Consider the following 25531-nt stretch of genomic DNA (forward strand, 5'->3'; position numbering starts at 1 on the left):
AGGTCGGATTGCACAGCTCGCACAGACGATAAGAGTTTGGTAGCAAAATATAATATTAAAACAGAGAAGCAAGATGTGCTATCATCAGCGTATATAGGTGATATCACGGATATACCGAAAATTATAGAGCAGAAATTTATAGATTATCAAAAGAGTGCGCCCATTTAATAGGATCGCATATAAAATTGAAGAATGTATGTTAATCCTTGTAATTTTAATTATATATGCGATTCGTATATGTATAATTTTAGGATGTCGTTCTCAAAATGATTAAGTATTAAAGCGTAATTATTAAATAAACGAAATGTTTATTATTAAATTTTGTATTTTATATGTCAAATTTAAAAACTACACTCCTAGTCTTGGCCTTGGCAGGATGTTCAAACATGAACACGTTTAAATATAAGTATATAAGCAGAACATAGCAGCCACTTGAGTCAAACAAAATATATATATGTCGGAGAACTAAAGTCATCCGCTTGTAAGTCGTCATTGCTGGTTACTTGATCGGTTGGTTCTTGATTGCCTGAACTTAATTCTGGCAAATGCAGCGAGTCTTCGATGCCTTTGTTGCTCATAATTCTCTCTTAAGGATCAATCACGTGTCTATCTCACGACACGCTACAAACCAGAAGAAGAAGAAAAAGATTGACCAGACCTAGCAACTCATACGAAGCCACACTCGGCCTCAGCTCGCAAACTGAGTCCCCATTCTACCAAAACTAATATCTAGTATATCTAGTATACCAGCACAGCCCGTGGTCATACCTGTCGAGATGCTACACTACAGACTCTCCGACACGGCCATTCTGACATAGACACGTCCTCGTGTCTACAATAAACCTCTCAGTTTCATGCCAACATTATAATTTTATTGAATACTTCAGAAAAACTTAACCAAGTAAACTCAAATTCATAGAACGTTACAAATCATAATGTTCCCTTATAAACCATTTCTTTCATTTACATTTCCAGTCAACAGATCATTTAAACATTATTTTTCTTTCGTTTGTCGCCCAACACATGGCTTCACGAATTAACCAACCACATCGCTCGTCCATCGCCCAACACTTGGCTTCACGAATTCATCAACCACATCGCTTGTCCATCGCCCAACACTTGGCTTCACGAATTCATCAATCTCATTTCTAAAGCAACCTTCGTTCATCGCCAATCACATGGTTTCACGACACCCTTCTGTTTCAACAGACTTTTCCAACAGACTTTGTGCTTTATAATTTACATCAAGCTCTTCTGGAATTTGCACATCCGGTAACTTTCTCAAACTTTCGTGTGAATACTTTTAACGTCTATTGTTCTGTGTAGACTTTGAAACGTATCGATCTCCGTTCAAAACCTCGACCACCAAAAAAGGTCCTCTGAACTTCGGATCTAATTTCGTTTGCTGTATCTCACTGTTTTCAAGCAACACAAAGTCACACACACATAACTTAATTACCTTAGCCATATTCTTATTAAATTTTGTTATCTCATATCTAGCGACCTCTTCCATGTTCTTAGCGGCTAGCTCCCTTAATTCGATCTTTTAAAATTCGGTTTCAGTATCGCTAATAGGAATCAACCCCAGTGGACGCACAACAACAAGTTCTAAAGGACTACATTTAGTGCTACGATTAACTGTACAGTTAAGGGCTAACTGAACGTCCCCTAGTGCATCTTGCCACGATTTAGGACTTGTCTCAACAGCCGTCAACAGATTCTTAAGAGTGCATGATAGACTCATGCACCTGATTTATAACTGCCAGCGGAACGTACGAGGAACTACAGGTAAACAACGAGTTCTGGAATTCCTCTGAACCTCTATACAAAACATTTTATCTCATTTCATAAGTGGCAACTAGTGCTAATGGTAAATCGCCATTCTTCAACTTAGTGATTTCTAATATATCTGGCTCCTTTTGTTGTTCCACCAGTATCCAGTTTTCTGATATTTCTGTTAAGTCAATTCGCTTCTCTTCTATTTTATTTGGTGCAGACTTAATCTTTTGGCACACTGGATTCCTAGATAAAAAGTCCACGTGTACCATGCGTTTACCTTCTCTGTATTCAATTTCGAAATTAAATGCTTGTAGAAACTTCCACCAACGATAAACCCTAGGTGCCAATTCGACTCTATTTCGAGAAGATTTGATTGAATTACAGTCAGTAAACACCACGAATTTTCTCACATGCAGATAATGACGAAAATGTTTTACAGCATTCACGACAGCCAGCGTTTTCAATTTATAGGATATGTTCCTGGACTCACAGGAGCTAGTTGCTCTGCTATAGTATTCAACCACATGAGGCTGAGAGTTTATGCGGTGCGAGAGGATTGCCCCATACCCTATAGAACTGGCATCGGTATGCAACTCTATCGGAAACTGTGGATCGAAAATAATCCAAACAGGCTTGTTTGTTAATACACTGATGATTTTGCTGCGAATTTCTTCACGATGTACTTGCCAATCAAAACAATTATTTTCAGATGGGAGAAAATATAATGGCTTCATTAATTGTGAAAACCTCGGAATGAATTGACGAAAATATGACGCTAACCCAATAAACTGTCTCAGTGTAGCAACTGATTTCGGTGGAGGCAACACCACTAGCGATTCTATTTTGTTTAAATTTGGACGCATCTCCCCCGCCTTTATTTCGTAGCCAAGGTACTGAAATGTAGTTCTCAAGAAGAAGCACTTTAAAATGTTAAATAAGAATCCTGCCTTCACTAGAACATCTAATACCAGTTGAAATCGCTCATACGCTTCTTCTTTTGTTTCCGAAACAATCAATATATCGTCCATATAAACAATTACAAACGAATGAGCCAAAGAGCTTTTAATACAGCTCTTTGAAACACTGAGGGTGCGTTCTTTAAACCAAAGGGCATCGAAAGAAATTCGTACTGCCCATGCAGGACTAGCAAAAGGTGAATTACTAGGTCTGATGACTTTATACTCGATTAATTCATTGATTTTAACTCGTACTAGTTCCCTTTCGCATGGACTAAATCTGTATGGCCGCCTTTGCACAGTCTTAGTCGGTTTAATCAACCGAATACGAATTTCCCCAGTACTCACATGCGTTTGCGGAGTGCCTTCTGTAAACGATTTTGAATGTTGCTTTAGTAATGATATTAACATTTCTTTTTCACTTCCGACCACTTCAGTTTCAATGTTATCAAAATCAATAGGTTGAACTGTTTCACAAACATTCACAACTTTAGTTTGAATAATCTTAAAATTATCATAAGACACTTCTACTGAAAACCCGTGAGCCAATTACAATATTATTCGTCATACATTGGTCTGGTACTATGTGAAACAAAACTACTTAAGAATTACCATCAATCATGATGTTTGACTCAACTTGTACAGTGCTGTAAGTATTGGCATTGCCTATTCCCTTTAGAGAGATAACGCTATGAATCCTCCTACCAACTAACTTATAAGAAACACTTTCTTTAATTAATGAACACTCAGCTCCCGAATCAAATGTTATTGAAAATCTCTCACCATTAACCAGCATACTCGATTTAGGTTCCACCACAGTGCACAGCTCCACTCTTTTTTCCGATCTTACTCTCAATCTGTTATTCTGCACTTTTTTTTTGACAATAAGTGGCAATGTGTCCCGGCTCCTGGCATCTGTAACAAGTTACAGTTGTCCTTTCATGATGAGACTTCCCAGAACTCCGCTCCTTTTCAGTTGATGAAAACTGAAATCCTAGTCCAGATCTACAGTCTTGCTTTTTATGTCCTGGTTTTCCACACTGATAACATTTTAGTTCGGCAGTTTTAGCCCGCTTGGTCTCCGGTTCCCAGTTTGGTGCAATAGGACGCTCCTTCAGCGCAGAGAATACTTGCAGCTCCGCTTGCAGCTCACATCGATTGCTGACATGCGATGTGTGTATCATTCGTTGTAAACGCCGGTCGAAATTAGCCATATGCCCAAGAATCAAAGCGATGAAAATTTGTTCACAATTTAAATTACGCAATTTTGTGCACCGTAACGTCACGCTGCGACTCGCAAAAACAGGCAAGCTCTCACCGTTCCTTGGGCGACTATTCAGAAGATTAAAAATAACAGCGGCTGGCGTCTCTAAAGTCTCGTATCGCTGCTCAAACAATTGCCGAATCTGTTGCCAAGTTATTCCTGGGTAGCATATTTGTGATAACCACCACCACTGCGTGGCATCCACCCCAGCAATGTCCGGATTATATTTCGGCAAGCAAATCTCGCCAGTCTGTTGTACTGTGCTCGCCGACATCTGTAGTTTCTTAACCAGTTCCAGAAAATTCCGGTTTTGTTGCTCCAACAACGCGAACACATCCCTTAACAAAGTTTGGTTAGGGCCGAATCCCACTTCTGATGTCGGAGAACTAAAGTCATCCCCTTGTAAGTCGTCATTGCTGGTTACTTGATCGTTTGGTTCTTGATTGCCTGAACTTAATTCTGGCAAATGCAGCGAGTCTTCGATGCCTTTGTTGCTCATAATTCTCTCTTAAGGATCAATCACGTGTCTATCTCACGCCACGCTACAAACCAGAAGTAGAAGAAAAAGAGAGACAAGACCTAGCAACGCATACGAAGCTACACTCGGCCTCAGCTCGCAAACTAAGTCCCCATTCTACCAAAACTAATATCTAGTATATCTAGTATACCAGCACAACCCATGGTCATACCTGTCGAGATGCTACACTACAGACTCTCCGACATATACAAATAACATGTGAAATCATAGTCATAGAATATCTGACTATAAGTAGTGGTAGTGATCTCCCTTATTGCACTTATTCCCCAAGTTAGGGATAAACAAGCCACTCCGTGGGATATTAGAAATAGAATAATAATATCGATTATAAGATTTTATGAGCTCTGTGCATGCCACTTTGTCAATCTATCCAGAGCCATAATTTATGATCTCTTACCTAAACCATACAAGGGAACAGTTGCTAGCGCTTGTAATCGTAAGTGCAAGCCACTTGAGCCTTCAAGTATTATCAATTAAAATGTTTCCCACACTGCAAAAAGGACTTGTGCCGGGGTCAAAATATTGCTCTCCCGCTCAGGGCAAACAGATGCGTACTCTGAGTACGCCATAGATAAGAACAGAACACGAATCACATCAATGTCACTTGTTAAGAAACTTCATGAAAAAAAAAAACAGTTTGAAATTATAACTCAGCAAATGAAGACGTCTAATTATTTTGGCGTTCTTTTTAGAGGGAGAATCAAGTTCAGTTGCCTGAAAGGAAGTCACAGCTACGTTATATTCGCAGCTCAATTTTTACGTCTTAATTTAGGGTACTGAGAAGAAGTAGCAATCAACCAGATAAAATGCTTCCTGCATGACAGTAAAAAATTCCGGGAGGCATAGAGTTAGCTGATCCAGAATTCCATGAGCAGCAAAAATATTATATTTTGCTCGGAGCAGACACGTTCTTTAGTTTTTTGTGCAGTGGTCAAATCAAACTCCATTGCTACAAAAACTCTCTTGGATGGGTGGTTTTTGGACGGTGTATACAACAACAAAAATAAGCTATTTGTTGTATCGTCTTGTCGAAGGAAGATATGGTTTTAGGTGGACTTGTTGAAAGGCTTTGGGAGTTAGATACCGTTTCAGAAAATAGATATCTTATTAACTGTTCGCCAGAACAAATTGCTTGCGAGGATCACTTCCTACATTTATATTGTGGTCGTTTTTTAGTCGGTTTGACTTTTAAATCTGATCCGCTCATGCTTGGATCCTCGCTCGATGTTGTAAGATTTTTATCGTTAGAGCGTAAAACCCTAAAAGCTGTCTCACTCCGAAAAATGCACATCGCTTATATATAAGTATATTTGGAGCTGGGTCATATTTCTCCAACATTCAATTAGATTTCACCATAACCGCACTGATAGTACCTCAACCAAACATCGAGACGTATTGGACGTGTCTGCAAAGACAACTTCAGCGCAGTCATTAAATGACATTTTAATGGTGAGGCCAACTATTCAAAGGGGACTGTTATTATCTCTTGTTAGATTTCATTCAATTCGTCGAAAATGTATAGGCAAGTAAGTCTAGCAGAAGAGAATCGTAACTATCAACTTATAGTATGGCGAGAGAATCCATCTGATGAGCTACAATTATTTCGCCTAAATACAGTTCTTTACGGAATGTCTTCAGCTACTTTTTTTTTTAGCTATTCATTGCTTACGTGAACTTGGAGTTCGTTAAGTGGTAAAACATGAAATTGGTTCGGACATAATTTGCAACGATTTTTATGTGGGCGAAATGCTGGAGCCAATGATATTGACAACTTGAGCGTAATCTGTATTCAAGTGTCTGAAATACTTAATAGTGGTGGTCTCCAGCTGTCTAAATGGGTTTCAAACCATCCACAACTAGTAAAAGAGAACAACACTGAAAAATTCCCTAATTTTAATGCTACCGATTCCACCAAAGCCTTGGGTATGCGGTGGATGCCACAAACAGACACATTTCGATTTAATTTAGCTGAAAGCTTTACGGAATTGACTCCCACACACAAAAAAAATTATTTTTCAAAATCTTTGGCAATTTTAACTGGAATGCGATGAATCGATTCCGATGTCGTTAAGTACGAGTTGGGAAAGGCTTAAGAAGAATCTACTTTATCTTCACACAGTCACCATTCCTAGGTACACGTTTGCCATTGCATCCAGCCAAGCTTACGGATGCTGTCTTTACATTCGAGCGATCGAAAACGGTCAGGTCCATTGTCGATTGCATGCACGAAATCGAGAGTGGCTCTACTAAAAACGAAAACCATACCAAGGCTGGAACTATGCGCCTCCATTTTTTTGGCACAATTTTTACCCTACGTCAAACAAGTTCTTGACAATTGTAAAATCGAGAGCGTTTATTTATGGACAGACTCAGAAACAACGCTACATTGGATTAAGTCTCCCTTTTCGTCACTTGCAGTATTGTTTCAAATAGGGTAGCCGCAATTCAAGAGCTTAATCCAGCAGACATTGCGCTCCGTGGCTGAGTCCATTTGGTTCAAAGGCCCGAAATATATATATGAAAATGAGCCATCGTGGTCAGAAAATTTGATTTTTTTTTGCATTGCCGCTCAAACTTTTATATCCGTCGATCTATCGACTTCGTTTGAATTAATTACTTGCATCTCATCGTTTCCCAAACTTTTTAGGAGTCTGGATACGTTTACAGATTTCCAAACCTAGCAAAATCACGAGAAAGATCAGTAAGTTTCACTGCTAAAGAATTACAACTATCATCCTTAAACTGATGAAAATCATAAAACAACAAGAAAAAAAAACAAACTTCGACAAGCCGAAGTTTATATACCCTTCTTTGATTTGTACTTAATATACAATATATCATTTAATCACTTTCACGCTCTTATGGCGATACTTCGCTTACTGTTTTTTTACACTAACAATAAAAGTAAAACTGTTCTTATACTCCCAAAATAAATAAAAAGAAAAAATTTTTGGTTGGTATGTATTTATTCGTTCAACATCTGTCGATACCAAATAATCTTTCAAATTTTCCACGGTAGATAGATTTCAGATTTTTGTTGAGTTAAAATTAATATTTTCAATATTCCGGTTTTTTTCATGGGAGCTACATGATATAGTCGTCTGATTTTATTCAAATTTAAACCGTTAAAAAAGAAACCATCACTAAATAATGAAAAACTAATTAAAAAAATTTAAAAACAGCTAAGTTATCATTTAAAAAAAAAAAATTTCCGATCGATATAGTCGTCCAATTCTACCTGGAATAGAAAGACAAATATTGGAACAGTTTCAAGCAAAAAGCTTGAAAACCGAGAGATAAGTTTGCGTAGAAACGAACGGCCTTACGGACAGATTCTAGATTCTAGATTCCTAGATTCTGCTGATCAAGAATATATATACTTTATAGGGTCGGAAATGTCTCCTTGACTGCGTTGCAAACTTTTGACAAAAATTATAATACCCTCTGCAAGGGAATAAAAATGTATTTGAAGAAGAGTACAAGAAAATGAAAATAGAACATGTTTTACAGCCATGTTTGCAGATGATGACGCCCTTCATACAAAAGTTTTCTTAAGCTGGTGGAATTTTCGCTTATTCGGGTAGGAGGCAGACTTCTGCATGCACCTTTAACAGAAAATGCAAATTGTTGATTTGTAACGCCAAAATTTGCATTTGAGAAAATGTCACGCAAACGCGAAAACAATGATAGGTCTTCTTCGGCAGGAAATCTGGTTAATAAATGCTCGCAGATAATGCACACGGGTGGTGCGAAGATCCATCCATTGCTTTAGATATAAGCCTGTTGTGATAAACTCAATCATGGAGAATCTGCCTGCGCATAGGTGCGAATTCGAAACATATTTGTGGCATAAATTTTGTTGATTCTAAAATGTATCGTTGCGTATTCGAGGAGGCCTCCCCATTAAAATGTATATTGCTGTTCACCTGGAACTCGTTACAAATTTGTCGATTGATTGTCGATTAAAGCTTATGGCCTTTAAAAGCTTCTAGAGAAGGCCATCGAGTGGAAGTTCATCCCACCACGAGCATCGCACTAAAGCAGTTGAATTTTAATTATTGAAGCAGCCAGTATTGTTATTTTTTCTTTGAAATTTTTGCATCAGCTAAGCGACTGTCTTTTCACTTTTAGACAGTCTAAATATTAATAACAATTCATCTTCCTTTCGATGCTCACATAATGCCTTTCACAGTAAGTACCATACAGGGCTTCAGTGAAATAAAAAACAAAAGCTTGATGCATATACTCAGCCTAAGGGCCCTTTTTTTACTAGATATCCTAAGTACGTTTGATGCCTTTATAGGTTTCGATCTGCTAACGCAGGTATGAAGCCGCGGTCATAAATACTTGTAGATGTGATATTGTTTTGAAACTTTCACCAAAAATCTAAAAAAATATTATAAATATGTGATATAATGAGAGAGCATTCATAATTCATTTCTTGTGGTCATATAAGGCTGCTATTTTTACTGTACGTTACTTCCAAAGATTTGGACGTGTTTGGGCAATTCCACGCCTAAGCCCCCTCTTTCAAAAAGTTACAATACCTTGAAAACACACACAAATACATTAAACAAAAACTTAAAGGGGGGATCGAGGGTTTACACAACTAAAACTGTAAGTAAACATAAAAAGACGCTCAAAAATGTACCAAAAACAGCGTTAGTATTAATTTAAAAATAACTACAACAAAAGATAGCTTTTATTAATTCTGGAACTCAAAATAAATACCTTCAACATCAAACTCCATTAAAAATAACGTGTATTTAGAAACATAATGGCGGACTGACCCCTTTAAAGTTTTTTTTTTTTTAATTTAATTCTTTTCTTTACTTCTAATTTTAGAAAGTCCCGTTAGATTTCCAGAAAAATCTATTTTGCCATGAAGAAGCTTGGATATTTTAGAAATGATTTGTTTATTTTTTAAAAATTTTTGTTGTCATGCATTTTTTGAATTTTGGCCTGTGGGCGCTGCCACTGTGGAGCGGCATTAGACTTACATATCAGCGAAATAATGTACGGAAACTTAACCGAACAGCTTAACGAACAGACAAATGTCAATGATATAGTAGTTCCAAACTCACTCAAAACTCCAAGCCATGGTGATCGATTACAGAAACTGAATAAACGAACCATTGCCGATTGTAACCCTTTGCCAAGCGAACTTAGGAAAGGCAAAATTTGTCACTACTTTAGATCTCGCGTTAGGGTACCACCAAATTTACCTGACCAGAAGAGACCGCGAAAAAACGTCTTTATCTATAAAACCTCTTTATCTATCTATATAAAATATGAGTTTTGCCGTCTACCCTTAGAAAGCTTTTTCTAAATGGGCATTAACGATGTGCTACGCGAACAGACCGGGAAAATTTGTTAATTTAATGTAAATGGCGTGATAATTTTTTCGGAAAATGCTGCCGACCATGTAAGACATGACAACATAGTTCTTGAATGCCAAGACACAAAACCGAAAATGCTTTAGATAGGTGCAGCCTAAACAGACAAAATATAATTTTTGAGGTAGGAAAAGGGTACACCTTAAAAATAATAAAAGGTTATGAAATAAACTAACCGAACTGTAGACAGAAGAGCGCGTACGAGCAGATATGAAACTTCTGTCCTTATTAGAGGGAGGATGGTCCATAAGGACAACCTTAGATAAAACCCCTATCAATTTTTTCCATACGGTTCACACGCACAATACACTTACACATTCATACCCTAGCGCTGTCTTACAGGATCGCGGGAATTATTTTAATAATAGGTTAGCTAGATTTAAAGTTAAAGCTAGAGTGACAGACTACTCCCTCGCCCAATAGTAGTATGGAAAAGCTCTTGTAGAAGTCAGCTTTTTTAGCCAAGGTAAATTTAAATTTCGTGCGTTGATAAGCTGATGCAGCGTTGTGAACTTTTCACAAGTAGTGTTGAAACCCAGAGCGGCCAAAGGCTATGAAAAAGGGTTCAACATTACACGTTTCGCTCAATTAGTAAATATTAAAATTAAAATTCAGTTCGGCCGTTATTAAGAGACAAAGTACCAGAAAAATAAAAATTTTTGGTTTTTTGACATTCTATTTCTCGAAAACTAAGGTTAATGGAGAAATTCCAAGGATAAGGTCGTGCTCAGCACACCGAGAGTTATTAGACCTATATGGTCGGTTTCGTGAGGCTTTTTTTAAAGTGAATAATTTAGCCCCTTGAACAAACCTTGAATTTTTAACGAACCACATGCGTTTTCACTACACCACTCTTTTTAGTCTTCGCTGTTCGCTCATTGTGCCGGAAAACCCACACAGCTTGCACAACAGTTTAAAAGTTGCCAAGAACATGGGCCAGTCCTCGGGCTTTCTGGAAAACCTTACTAACTCCGCTACGTTTGTTCTCCGCGCAGCCAGCTATTCCTCTGTTGTTCTGGCTGCTGGTCGGCCTGACGATGCTAAATAATTACGCTCCCCACTGATTTTTAACATCCACGGATAAAGTAAAGACTTCTGCACACCAAACCAATGTACATCCTGTAGTGTCAAGTCGTTGGGGGCTTTGGTACCACTTGGGTACTGCAAGCTTCCGGCATCTGAGATCAGCAGACCGCGAGAGCAGTTGAAAGATGTGGTCTTCTTCTTCCAGCAGCTCTGCTCGCAGGTGGAGTGATTCCATTGTTGGGGTAGAGGCTCCATTCGCTCCTTCATAATCCAACTGCATGGAGTTGATGCTGTGACTTCAAAGATACCGATTCTCTAAGCTTTTCTGATTCGATCGTCATTTGATTCTGAGCGTGGATATCCGTAACGCACTCTTCGCTTCCGAAATACCGCATTGCGGTGCTTTTACAACTCTTGCCTTTACAAGCTTTTATGAGGTCTTATCCTCCTACTTGTTGTAGGTGTTTCCAAGACAAGTTTAGCACATCCCCGAGCACTGCTATGTAGAAATATCAATTCAACAAAAAAAGTTCACTTGGAGACAGAGCGGTCGCCCATGGCAATTATGCTGGCAGTGTAATGTCCAGTCCCAGTGCACTCAAGAGGGTCGTATGTATGTAAGTATTGTGGCAAAGTGCTACAATGTGTTTTTACTAACAACTGTTCCCTTGCATGGTTTAGGTAACAGATCTTAATTATGGCTCTGGATCGATTGACAAAATGACATGCAACGAGGTCATAAATTCGAATAATCGGGATTATTGTCTTAATTATAATATCCCACGGAGTGGCTTGTTTATCCCTAACTTAGAAAAACATTCTTAAGTACGATAAAGGAGATCATTACTACCCTAATATCACTTATACTCAAAGACATTCTATGACCGCTCGCCGGAGGCCATTTTACATGTTTTGTGTATATATATTTTGTTTGACTTAATTGGCTGCTATGTTCAGCTCATATAATTATATTTATACGTGTTCATATTTGAACCACGGGGGAGTACTAAAAATAAATATAGCCTACGCCGCTGTTTAATTATAATTATAATTAATTAAGCGGTAAGTAATAGTTTTTAAAACAAATAAATTGGATCTTATTAAAAATTATTTATGGAGAAAAATGAAGGCACGCACGGGCACCAGAATTCCATATCAAAAATTTAACACACAAATCATTTTTATTTTGTTATACCGTATTTTATTTATCGAATCTTCTATCTTAGGGACTAACGACAAGTAGACAAATCTTAATCTAGTATAAAAACTCCACTTGTTTACTTGTTAGAGATGGCCCTTTTTTTGTAAATCTAAGTTGTCAACAGAATATTTTTCTTTTGCTTTGCTTTACGCCTAAATACAAGAATTCTGTTATTGGTGAGATTGCTCTCTATATGGTTGCCGTGAACACTCACACGAACTTGCATTTGCTGCACTTTCTTCGATAGGTTCTTCAACGCTCACATCCACTGCTCTTTGCCCTGCTGCAACTCTGCTCTTTAACGCTGTTATCCAACCGCTCTTCAACGGCCACAACGCACTACTTTATTTGCTGCACCTCAATCCGAGCTTAGCTTCCATAATAAGTCCAACTTGCAATGCGAAAAAATGCGAATTCTTATATAATTTGCGGGTTTTGCGACAAGTGTGTTCATATTAAATACGCTGGAGCCGGATTCAATGGTCATATTGGTAATCATATTCTAAGAGAAGTGGATTTGCGTTGGGGTCACTGACGAAATGCACACTTTCATGAGGCAAACGAGGACCGGCTTCAAAGAGATCCGCAAGCTGTCAAACCAACAATTACGAATTCGCCAGCTGCATTTTCAAGATTCATTAATGCAAGTCTACTGGATATGGTGCAAGATGGTAAAGTCGTCACTTACATGGATAACCTTATTATTCCTGCGAAGGATGTAAATGAAGGAGTCCAAAAGCTGGAGCAAGCATCAGAATATAATTTGACAATCAAGTGGAGCAAATGTCTGTTTCTGAAAGGGAAAACCATCCGATGCTTAAATTCAAGCAGTAAAAAACTTATCGATTCCACAAGACAGGAAAAGATTTTAGCTAAATTAAATTTCTATTTCCGGCGGTTTATTGCAGATTACGCCTTGAAGACTAAAAATCTTTCTGACTTGGTTTGATTCGTCTATGAACAAATGGCAGCGTTCGAGCTATTAAAGGTAGCATTGATATCTGCACCGGTGTTTCGCTTATACAATCCAAACGGAAATCAAAAATTGCATCCTATTCATTACTTAAGCCGGAGGACAAAGCCAGATGATGAGAAGTATCATTCTTACGAGCGTGAGGTGTTGGCTATAGTCGAAGTTCTAAAAAAATGACGTGTATATTTACTTGGAATGAAGTTTAAAATCATTTCTAATTGAATTTTTTTTGCTTAAATAATGAAAGAGCGCGGCGAAAACTTTTAAAGAGCTTCACGTTGGGCAGACTAAGGCTATGACAATTTCATCGAACATCGCCTTATAAGCCAAAGAACATTCACAGCCGTGTTAACAGTAGACTTTATGTGACTGGTTCAGAATTAAGGCTTTTAAGTCTTACTTGTTGATTAAGTATTATGTTTAACTATTCTTCGTTAACTCCCGCTAGGAAATAGGGAACACCCTTCACTTCACCCGCATCGATGTATCAATAGTGACAATGTACTTATCGTTATTTTTATCACGTATCACTACTAACATTCACTTAGTTATTGCATTTTATAAGTTTGTCCAGTTGTTTTCGGAAATCAAGAAGTTTAGCTTATTTAACTCACATTTACGGAAGCATCAGGGCCGGGTAGGGAAATTGTTAATTACATGGTGGGATGGTATCGGTTTTCTGGGACAACTAGAGGTTCATTTCTAGATACAACGACCCCGGACGGATCCAAAACAAATACCAGATCTAGTTGCTTATTTAAAGAGTTATGGCTAAAGCTAATTTGTTGTAATGATAGGACCAAAAGTCCATCAACAAAGTCATGATCCGATAAAGGCGTGCAAATAAAGGAGTCAGTAGTAGGGCACCTATATATTTCTGGGAAATTAAAATCACCCAAATCAATCAAATGAACCCCCTGTCAAAAAGTAAAGATAAAACAGATTTAATAGCAGGCAAATGACGTTCAAATATTATAATGTCCGATCCAGGGGGATAATATAACAGGTTACAAAAATAGATAAGGACACTTTTACACTAACAAATTCAATGTAATTGGGGTAATCAGGCTGAATTTATTGATAGTACATAATTTGCACAAAAAGCATGCAGTTCTATTAGGAACAGCTGGTTGTAAAGCTTCTGATACACCGGGCTGCTCTACAACTTCTCCAGTGACAGAGTCTGATGAGCTAGGTGCCGGTAAAGACTTATTAAAAGTATTTAAAATTGGAATTGGGGCAGATTCCTTTTCTGAAACTGATTTACTTATTGACATTCTTTTTATTACAATTTCAAATTAATTTATGTTTTACAATAGTTATTATAATTCATTTATTTACATACAGCTAAAATTGCCTACATCAAGGATGTACGACCGGTAAGACGATGAAAATCTAACTCATGCGATTTTAACTTATGTGTTTTTAAATCATTTATTTCGTTTATAAGGTTCTTAATTCCCACTGTATGATTAATTACACTAGCTTACAAAATGAATAAATAAAAATACCCCCCAAAACTTCTGGATTACGTGTATCCCATTAACAAAAATTCTTTGTCAGCTGTATTTTCTAGTTTTATTTTATATCTCGAGTTGTGGCCAACTGATCTTAGTTCATTTTACAACATTTTACTACCAAAAGATAAAACTCTAACATGTCTGCAAGAGCTCTACAAACACAAACTTTCTGAAAATTTTGGGCTGTTAAACGGCTGTAAAACGGTTGCTATGCCCTTAAAAATTCGAATAGAAATCCATTGAAAAACTCATATAAATTCTAACTTAATGTTGGTATCCGTATTCGTTGAGAAGTTTGTAACGGGTAGAAGGAAGCGTTTCCGACCCCATAAAGAATATATATTCTTGATCAGGATCAATAGTCGAGTCGATCTAGCCATGTCCGTCTGTATGAAGGTCAAAAAACTATAAAGTAAACTATTTGGCATGCAGCGCAAGTTCATTTCAAAACTGAGGCACGCCCACTCTAACGCCCACAAAGCGCAAAACACTTGCTCTGAGACACCGTGAGTGTTTGTTATCGAGCTAACATTTTAGAAGTTATAGGGTTTTAAAGTCTTTTGCCCCTTTGCCGCCGTTCTGCCGCCCCTCTGCCGCTGCTCGGCTGCTCTTCGGCCGCTGCTTGCCGGTAATTGCTGCAGTAGAGAGACAAAACGAAAGAACTGTAAGTGGGGGGTGGGGTGCTGCACGCACTTAGCTTCTAGTGCCGGCTATCCAATTTGACAGAAGGCGCCTCCTAAACTTCGATTGTTTTGTAGAAGGAATACTTAGTTTAAAGTTTGTTGGCTGAGAAACGGATATCTAACAGTCGGGAAACTCGACTTTGTTTTTAATTTGGAGTCGCCGCATTGAACTTGAGCCTTGGTATTGTTCTGAGCCTTAAACAGCCAATTACTTTTTCTATATAAATCGAACCCAATACGACTTATTCTCAATAATTGATTTATATCTACAGCTTGAAGCTCCACTTGGTTTATCACAACTGTTATCGTTGGCACTCCTCCAAGGCCAACTTCCTTCACAAACTCTTTTGTTTGATTGCCTCCTTTGACACTTATTTAGAGTCGATTTCGCCAGTAGATGATAAGCATCTATTTCAAAATTGTAGACTAAATACTGAGAATCTACTTGCACTGTAATCATGAGTTCGTCCAATTTAACTGGCACTGGGATAATTCTATAAAGCACTGAAGCATGTTTACCAAACAAAGATATCGCATTACGTGTTTATCCATTAATAAGCCCCTAGCCGTTGTTGATGTGTAAACCTCTTTTAATTCTGGTTCTGTTATTTTGCCAGACAAAACTAAATTCTCAAACAAACTGTCTTTTAATCTGCCTTGTTTTAATATATTAGTATTAAGTTGACCATGATTGAAGTCTATTAAAAGGCTTATGACTCCGGATTGAATCTTTTCGCTTTCATCTCTAAATATTCAATCGTTCGCTAAAAAGATTTTTATTTGGTATATTTAACACCTACAAATGTAGGTCCTGCCGGTGGAATACAAAAAATAAAATAAACTGTATAATATTATTTACAAAATGCTCATTGGTAAAATTGCTGATATGTACCTCCCGAAACAATCCATCCGAAAATCGGTTTTTGACCGAGGACGCCATCTACTTTTACCACTCCACTCTGCAAAATGTGAGCATATAAATCTGTCCCAATATTCAGATCTACACTCCCCGGCTTATTAATGCCGGGTCCAGCAAAATTAAAATTCTTCCACCTAGATTTGTCAACACTAACGGTGTTGACATTATCTTTGGACATTAACTTTGGAAGTATGAGTGCTTTATTATACCCTTGCAGAGGGTATTATAATTTCAGTCAGAAGTTTGCAACGCAGTGAAGGAGACATCTCCGACCCTATAAAGTATATATATTCTTGATCAGCATCACTAGGAGAGTCGATCTAGCCATGTCCGTCTGTCCGTCCGTCTGTCCGTCTGTCCGTCCGTTTCTACGCAAACTAGTCTCTCAGTTTTAAAGCTATCTGCATGAAACTTTTCCAAAAGTTGTCTTTCTATTGCAGGTAGTACATAAGTCGGAACGAGCCGGATCGGAAGACTATAGCATATAGCTCCCATAGGAACAATCGGAAAAATAAATTTAAAAAAATTATAACTTTTCTATTTTTTAATTTTTTGTTTTTAGTTCTTCGACACAAAGTGATGGTTAATTATTTCAGAATTACGATTTAAATTTCATCAAAATCGGACGACTATAGCATATAGCTCCCATAGGAACAATCATAAAAATAAATTAAAAAAATTATAACTTTGGTTTTTTTTAATTTTTTTTATAGTGCTTCGAGATTTAGTATTGGTTAAATATTTCAGAATTACGGTTTAAATTTCATCAAAATCGGACGACTGTAGCATTTAGCTCCCATAGGAACAATCGTATAGCTGGCATAGCAACTATCGAATAATTATTAATTAATTAATTAAGCTGAAAATCATTATAGCTTCAATGTTTTTAAACATACTCGCAAGTAAATCATAATTTTAACGTTTTCAAGAGTATTTGGTTTTTGAAATAGCTGCAAGGGTATGTGAACTTCGGCACGCCGAAGTTTGCTTCCTTTCTTGCTTTTAAATCTTTTTTGTAATTTTTACTTTTTATTGAAAGCATTACCTTGTGTACTTTCCTGTGGAAGACACTCAACTAAACCCCGTTTAAGATCAAATATTCGGTAAATTTGAAATCTGTGCAGATTTTTCAGAAATTAGTTTGGGGATTTAATTGTAAGTCGTGCTGTAGAAGGCAACGCTTGTTCCGACGTCTTGCAAGTATATACTGTTTCGTTTTTATTATTATACCCTTCATTTCAGTTAGAAGTTTTCAACTCAGTGAAGAAGACCCTATAAAGTATGTATATTCGTGATCAGCATCACTTGGAGAGTCGATCTAGCCATGTCCGCCTATCCGTCCGTTTCTGTGCAAACAAGTCTCTCAGTTTTAAAGGTATCTGCATGCAGGTAGTACATTAGTTGGAACGAGCCGGATCGGAAAACTATAGCATATAGCTCCCATAGATAAAATCGGAAAAATAAATGAAAGAAAAAAATATAACTTTTGTAGCATATAACGATCTATTAAGAAAGAGCTGGTGGAAAAATTAACGTGTTTGCGGAGTACGCGACATCCTCGGCTTTTCATATGTCTGGTCGGCATTGGGTGGGTTAACGAAGAAAAGAAAACCGCCACGTTATAAAGCTCGTATGCTAATAGAAATAAATTAAAAATCGCGTACTTTTCATTTGCGTACATTGGGGAAGCTAGAGAAAATAAAAATAAAAAGAAAAGGGCTAAAGAAAGAAAAAGAATACGAAAACAAAACAAAACGTGAGAGATACACTTGCCAAAACATCACTCCTTTTACTACGCCAAGAAGGCGAAGTGCCCACCCTACCATGATCCTAATAGTCCAACATTTCCTCTTCAGGATCCCTTGGAGTGACTACCAATCACCCTTTTAAACGACACTCGACTTCCATGATCCCCGGATAAGGAGAAACTTAGTTAAAATTCATGTCTTTTATTACAAATTATAATTACGAACTAACCCTTTTATATGGGCTGAGATATTTTTGTTGTTGTTTCATACAATCTTATTTTCTATTAAATTTGTTTATTTTTATGTTATTTCGACTTTAGAAAATAAATGGTTCTCATATTAATTTTCATATTTGTGGTTTTAAATTTTTAAGCAATACTATAAAGAAGTTTTAAATATAGGTAAATTTTATTTCTAGCAAAAGCTCTCTATCATTTCGATTTCATTTATTTATTTTTTTCCTTTATTCTGGAGAATTACAAAAAAAAATAGTTTGAAAACAACTGCTTCACAAAAATTTCAGTTTTATTTACATACCTACAAAAACTGTCTAATTAATTCATTTCATTTTTCTTTTTCTTGTCGGAAATTGCAAAGAGTTCAAAGTTGCTGAAAGAGAACGGGGTTAATTAAGACAAATAATAATTGCTATATATATATATAAATTTATATAAAAATATCATGTAGGTTAATAGTATATGATCATTGTAAAGATTTCAGGTTTTTAAATTTATAAGTGACTGCGCGTGGAAATCTTAAGGAAACTTTTGTATCTGCCCTCGTTTATTAAAACAGAACTTTAGAACTTGCAAGCAACGGTCAGCAATGCAGCGTAAACGCTCAAATATGTATATTCAAAACAAAACATCGTAAATTTTATGCAGTTTGACCCGTGACGAAATAACTAAATAAAGGAAATAATGAAACAAGGTATAATAAAGGTAACTTACAGTCGATTAACTCCGGCGGCGAAAGATCTGGTACATGTTTAGTTAGTTATGTGGTCATCTTGTTTATTTTAAGTTAACAATGTTTTAGTTTTGATTCGGCAACATTGTTTACTTTTAATTTGCTAATTTTCTCGTTAACATTTTAGGTATGAATTTTATAAAATTGGCGCGTTTAAACTGCGGGATTACACATTTACTAGCACATTCACATATTATTTATTTCGCCAAGTTTTTATATATTTATTTTTTTTCACTGTAAATTTTCACCGGTTCGCAGCAGCAACATTGATCTCTTTGCCTATCATTTTTCTCTCTAATATCTCAAAGCCACAGCAAATTAAGAACTCTAATTATTACATTTTTTATCGAAAATTTATATTTATACTGTGTAGATTTTTTCTTATAAGACTGAGAAAAATATAGCAACAACGTGCATTAGTTTTATGTTGAGGTAGGGTTAGGATGAGTAGCAACAGCTACTGCTGATGCTGCTGCGGCTGCTGTTCTGCAATGGACAGCTTGTTGGGCCTTTTTAGGCTTCAGTATAGCTGCTGAAGATAGCTTTGGGGTTGCTGCACCTGCTCTGCTCTATTTCCCCTGAGTATTGGGCTTATTTGGGCTGCTGGGTAGCCCTGCTGTTGCTGCACCTGTTCTGCTGTACTGGCTAATATGGTTGTGCTAAGCCAGCATCCGAATTGGCCTCTGATAGTTCACTGTATTCAGCCACCGTTGAACGCGTGTTGCGTTATACGAATAGATTTCTTTAAACAAAATTAAATAAAAGCACTAATAAGCTTTCGTTGCTTTTTTTTATATTTCTGACTAAGGAAGAAAATTTAATTGAGACAACTTGTATCGTTGGCGGTGGAAATCGAAAAGAATAAGCTAAAGCCGTGACTTAAGCAGGTTACCCCAAAACGGAAAAATAGCTCTGTCAAAATTGATATTGACCACAGACCACTGTCTTCCACTCAGCTGATTGCATTTGTTGCGTTGCCAGTACGACAGAGTTCGGGTTCCCGCGTTAGAGGGCGCCACCTGATCATGATGGGCTGCACTTGGTACAAGCTAGCACTCTGACTATGAGACCTAAGCTATACTGCCTACTTTTCGGGATTTTTTTTTTTTTTTTCTTTTTATTTTATGAGAGAGCAGAACAAGCCCTTCTACAAGTCCCCACCACTAAAATCGCACTTGGGAGATATAAACACACAATGTGCGATACACGCTTGGAGAGCCAACATCTATCACTGCTTTATGTCTTTTGCGTGGTACTTTCCTATTGATTTTCCTTGGAGGTCTTCGAGTTCGTAATAGGTTGTACCTAGCTTCCTTCTTATTCTAGTTTTCATAAAAGTTGGCGCTAGCTTGGCATTAAAACCTTTCACAAACTTGCTTTGTTGAAAATTTCTACTGTACGCCTCCTGGCCAACAGTAAATGACACTCCTCGGCTTCTCAAATTATACGATTTTTTATTCCGACGTTGCTGTTGCCTCATAGCTTTCACTGCATCTCCCCTAAACATATCGACTGAATCATTTCGACTGATTTGAATAGCCCGATCCTCTAACAGATCCAGTTCTCTTAGTAGTTTATATGTAGAACCTTCTGTAATCATATGCTGACCAAAAGCTAGGCGATAAGGTGTGTTGTTAACAGCTGAATGCCAACTAGATCTAAGCGAACAGCATATGCTACTAAGTTTGACATCCCAATTGGATTGATCCGACTGAACATGCTACGGTTAACCCTCTCTGACGCGTTACTTTGAGGGGCATGAACAGCGGTATAAGCATGCTGTATGCCGTACTTTTTAAGCAAGTTGGATTTAAATTGTACTCCGTTGTCGGACACGATAACTTCAGGTATTCCAAAGCAATGAAATAAATCTTCCTCTAGATATTTTATAATAGCTTCGGCTGTGAAGTTCTTAACTGGGCTTACGAATGTAAACTTTGTAATGTGATTAAGGTCCACAAAAATTCCTACATATCCTGATTTTGATCGAGGATAAGGGCCTAGGTAGTCAATATATTGTTTCTGAAACAACCTCTGGTTTCACCTGTTTTAGCCAAGGGAGGTCTAAGAACATAATTGGCATGCTTAGTGGTTTTGCACACTGCACAATTGTTGACGTAATCTTTAACATCATTAACTAAATTTGGCCAAAAATAGTGTCGCCTAATCCTTTCTAGTGTCATATTAATCCCACAATGCGAGGCTAACGGACTATCGTGAGCTTTTTGTAAAGCAATTGAGATTAGTTCTTGTGGCAGCCATAGTTTCCACACCATATCATCCGCTAATCTTTCAGCCGACGCATGCTCTGTCCTTCTATAAATGCAATCCTTCACGACTTTGATTTCCGGAAACTGCTTTTCAGCTTGCATTAGCTTTGCTCTTAGTTCTTGATATTGTTTTGATTGAAATTGTGGTGAACAGAGAACTATGGAGCTTTCGATTTCTACTCTAGATAAATCTTCGGTAAACGTCCGTGATAACGCATCGGGAACTACGTAAATGGTAAAACTATATCCTTGTAGCTTGAGTGGCCATCTTGCTAAGCGGCTACTTAGATCGGATTGCGACATCAGCGTGGTCGGTTACTACCGTTAAGGTATGTCCTTCTACGTATGCTCGAAATTTTTTTATGCTCAGAATGTCCGCTAAGCATTCTTTTTCCGTTACAGAATAGCTTCGCTGACAATCATTAAGTTTTCGTGACATAAATGCTATTGGAATTTCATCTCCTTCTTGGTTAACTTGCATCAAAACTCCCACAACTCCCGTGTGACTAGCATCACAGTGTATATAAAATGGCTGTGAATACTCTGGCATATGAAGAACAGGAGCTTTACACATTGCTGCTTTTAGGTCCTGAAATGCTTGCTCCGCTGCACTAGACCACGTAAATGTTTTCTTCTTTTTTAAGGAATCTGTAAGCGGAGAAGTTATTAAAGCATAATTCTCAATAAACTTACTGTACCACCCGGTCATACCTAAAAACCTACGAAGTGGTTTTAACGACTGCGGTGTGGGGTACTTTTTAATGGCTTCAATCTTCACAACGTCCATTGCTATGGTCCCATGACCGACAATGTGTCCTAAATAATGAACTTCAGGTACACAAAACCGACTTTTTTGAACGTTTATTGTAAGACCTGCTTTTTCCAATGCTTCTGCAATTTCACGCAACACCTTTTTGTGCCGCTCAAAACTGTCAGAAATTATAAGAAGTTCATCCAGATAAATAAATACCTCATTTCGAAGGTAGGCTGGGATTATGCGATCCATTAACTTTGACATTGTTAAAGGGGCATTCGTAAGGCCGAAAGGCATAACTTTAAATTAATATAACGGTCTCCCGGGAACTGTAAAGGCGGTTTTGTCTTTAGAATCAAGGTCGAGTGGTATTTGCCAATACACGTCTTTTAGGTCCAGGCTAGTGATGTACTCAGCCTTTGGTAGACGACTTAAGATACCCTCTATTAGTAGCATAGGATAAGCATCCTTTCGTGTCACCTTATTGACTTTACGACAATCTATACAGAGGCGCACCTTGCCGGGCTTTCTTACGATCACTACTGCCGAAGACCACGAACTATTGGATTCTTCAATGACTCCAAGGCCAATCATACGATCTATTTCCTCATACATAAGCTTTTCGATTGCAGGGGAAACTGGATAATGTCGTTGCTTAATGGGCTATGTAGTACCTACATCTATTTCCTGATGCAACAAATTTGTTTTACCCAGACCCTTTTCAGAAAATGATGGAAATGATTGAATAGCTTTTTCCAATAAAGTACGCTGGTGCTCTGTTAAATTACGTTGCGAAACAGCAACAGCTTTTTCTACACCCTGACTTGCTAAGCTAGCAATTCCGTCTCGGACTGACAATCCAGAAGGTAACATATCAAATGCAGTCCAAAAGTCAATGCCTAAATATAAAGACTGAACAAGTGACGGAACGATGTACAAATTTAGGCGTTTTGTTGTCTCTCGATAAGTGACGTCTACATTAAGTTTACCAATTATAGTTTGTGACTGACCATCTTCCGTGCGCACATTTGAGGACATTTGCTTAAAATTTACATTTCGGCAGGACAGTTCGTTGGCAAAGTTTCCTCCTATACAACTGATAGTTGCTCCGGTATCCAACAACCCTATCATCTGTTTCCCAAAAATAGTGACTTCGGCATAAGGACGTACGTGGCGACCGACTATGGCTGAGATCAAGGCCTGTTTTCATTTCAAATTTTCCTATAGTATTCACTGATTCGCAAGCACGATCTTTTTCTTCTTGCTGGTGGTGAATGCAAACGTTTTGGTACTGGCAGGTTTGTGGTTTTGTCTGGTAGAATGGTTTTTGTAGATTGAGGTGGCTCTACAAATCCGTCTGAGTCGTATTTACTGTTTGTTTCTTCCGTGCACTTGCCACTGGGGCACGATCTACTAAGTTTTTTGAGCCAGTACATTTCGTACAGGATACTTTATAAGTGTTAGGCTGACCACAGCCGTAACAAAACACCTGCCGTTCGCAAAGACAATCTTGGTATCGATGGCCTTTCGCTCGACAGTTCCAGCAAGTCAAATAAATTTGCTGCTACCTCAACACTCTTGTCTTCATTGCAATCGCTATGTGTCTCTACAGCGTGAATTGTACGTCGTACAGGAGGTTGTGGCCTTTGCGATATAGGTTTATTCTTTGTCAAGCTCAGCAAAAATACCTCACGAGTTCTAACTAAGTGACGTAGGTGTGCCGTGCTAGTCACTTTTTCATAAAGTTAAGTAAAGTTTCCAACAATGCTAAGTCTGACAATGGAACCGAAAGTTTATCGGCCAACAATACGATCGACTCAGAATTCATCAAACGATTCGTTTTCCCTCTGCTTACGTCGAGCGAATGTTGAGATCCGTAAGTTCATCTTTAAATTGAGCCCTCATAGCGGCACGCAAATTTACCCACTGCAATGATCTAGTACCCTGACTTAGTTGAACGCTTTTGTGATAACGCCAAAACCAGTCATTAGCACTTCCGTCTAATATATTGCTTATGTAGCGAGATATTAGATCAAAGTTACCATTTAGAGTTTGATAGGTAAGGGCTTCAAGTCGATATATGAATTCATCAATCGACATGTCATCATATCATTATCATATCATTATTTGGCTAATACGATCTGGTCTTAAATCTGTATTCATTTGCGAAAACCTAGCTTTGGACTCATTTCCTATGGTAGAACGATTTCCTACTGGAGATGAGGAAGATTGGAGGAAGATTGGAGGAAGATTTTCTGTAGCCGAAGAATGTCCTGCTGCAGGGAAGTTCCCTCTTTCCTCAAGCTGATCATCTGGGGCTTGCTGTTGGTTCTCCAAAAGAGTTAACTTTCGTTCAAACCCAGCGCTAATAGTTTCTGCTAAAGCTTGCGTTCTTTTATTAGATTCCTTAACGGCTTGCTGTAACTCTTCCATGTTAAAGTCGTCTGTAATAGGATTTCCTGCTAGTTCCTTGCTCAAATCAATCTGAGACCTACCCAATGCACTCGATGGTCTACTTGCACTTTCACTACCGGATTTTAAATCTGCTTTACACACAGGACAATTTTTATGATTTCGGACCTATGTGTTAAAGCAAACTCTATGAAAAGTATGACCACAGTTAGCAGATAATAACTGAGCAGCGTATTCAATTCCTCTTAGACAAATAAAGCAATCACCGTTTGCCGTGACGGAAATATCTTCTGCTGGTTCGTCTTCACCTAACATTTCTTAATAATCATTCATTTTTCTTATAATTCATCAAAAATATAACTCACTATTTAAAAAGTTTTTTTTTCTCTTAAATTACAAATAATTTTCCGGCAACCAGAACAATCTTCGTGTCTAGTAATCATAATTGTTTAAGCATTGTGTATCAAGAGTAATCAACTATTTAACTATTGCAGACATTCCAACCTTCGTACAAATGTATGATCCAAAATTTTTCAAAAAATCTAAATAAAGCTTCTACTCCGGCACACCTCTGTTACGATTTTTACTTGTATGCAACCTGCAATAACTAAATTGAACAACAAAAAAAAAAACAAAAATTCCAAAGCGGTACTGCCACTAATATCCATCTAGATCCAAGTTTATAGTCCTGGCAAGAGATTAGTTCGTATCTTAAAGCAGCGTTTTGGAAACCCTAAGCACATTTCGAGAATATTGTAAGTAACGGTAGAACCCTTTTTCTGAAATTGTATCTAATCCTTTTGTACTTTAAGAGCCCATCAGAGTTTTTATTTTGCTGCGTGGCAGGTGATAGAAATCTTCTAAAATATCCACATCCAATCGCAGGTTCCTACTTGATTTAGCTGTTTTCTCTTTAATGACTCATCGAAATTAAAATTGTTTGGAACGTTTCTATATTAATAATACGCTAATCCAGAAACATGTTAAATCAAAGTCAAGGTGCAATTAGTTTTATTTTCTGTTTGGGTTAGAAATGTAAAAAAAAGTAATAAATCTGACCATATTTTTTGTCTCTAGTGGTATATGAAAATTACGCACTGTTTGATGCAGTTGACTATTTAAT

This window comes from Drosophila gunungcola, unplaced genomic scaffold (genome assembly GCF_025200985.1).
Source record: "Drosophila gunungcola strain Sukarami unplaced genomic scaffold, Dgunungcola_SK_2 000033F, whole genome shotgun sequence".
Classification (NCBI taxonomy): domain Eukaryota; kingdom Metazoa; phylum Arthropoda; class Insecta; order Diptera; family Drosophilidae; genus Drosophila; species Drosophila gunungcola.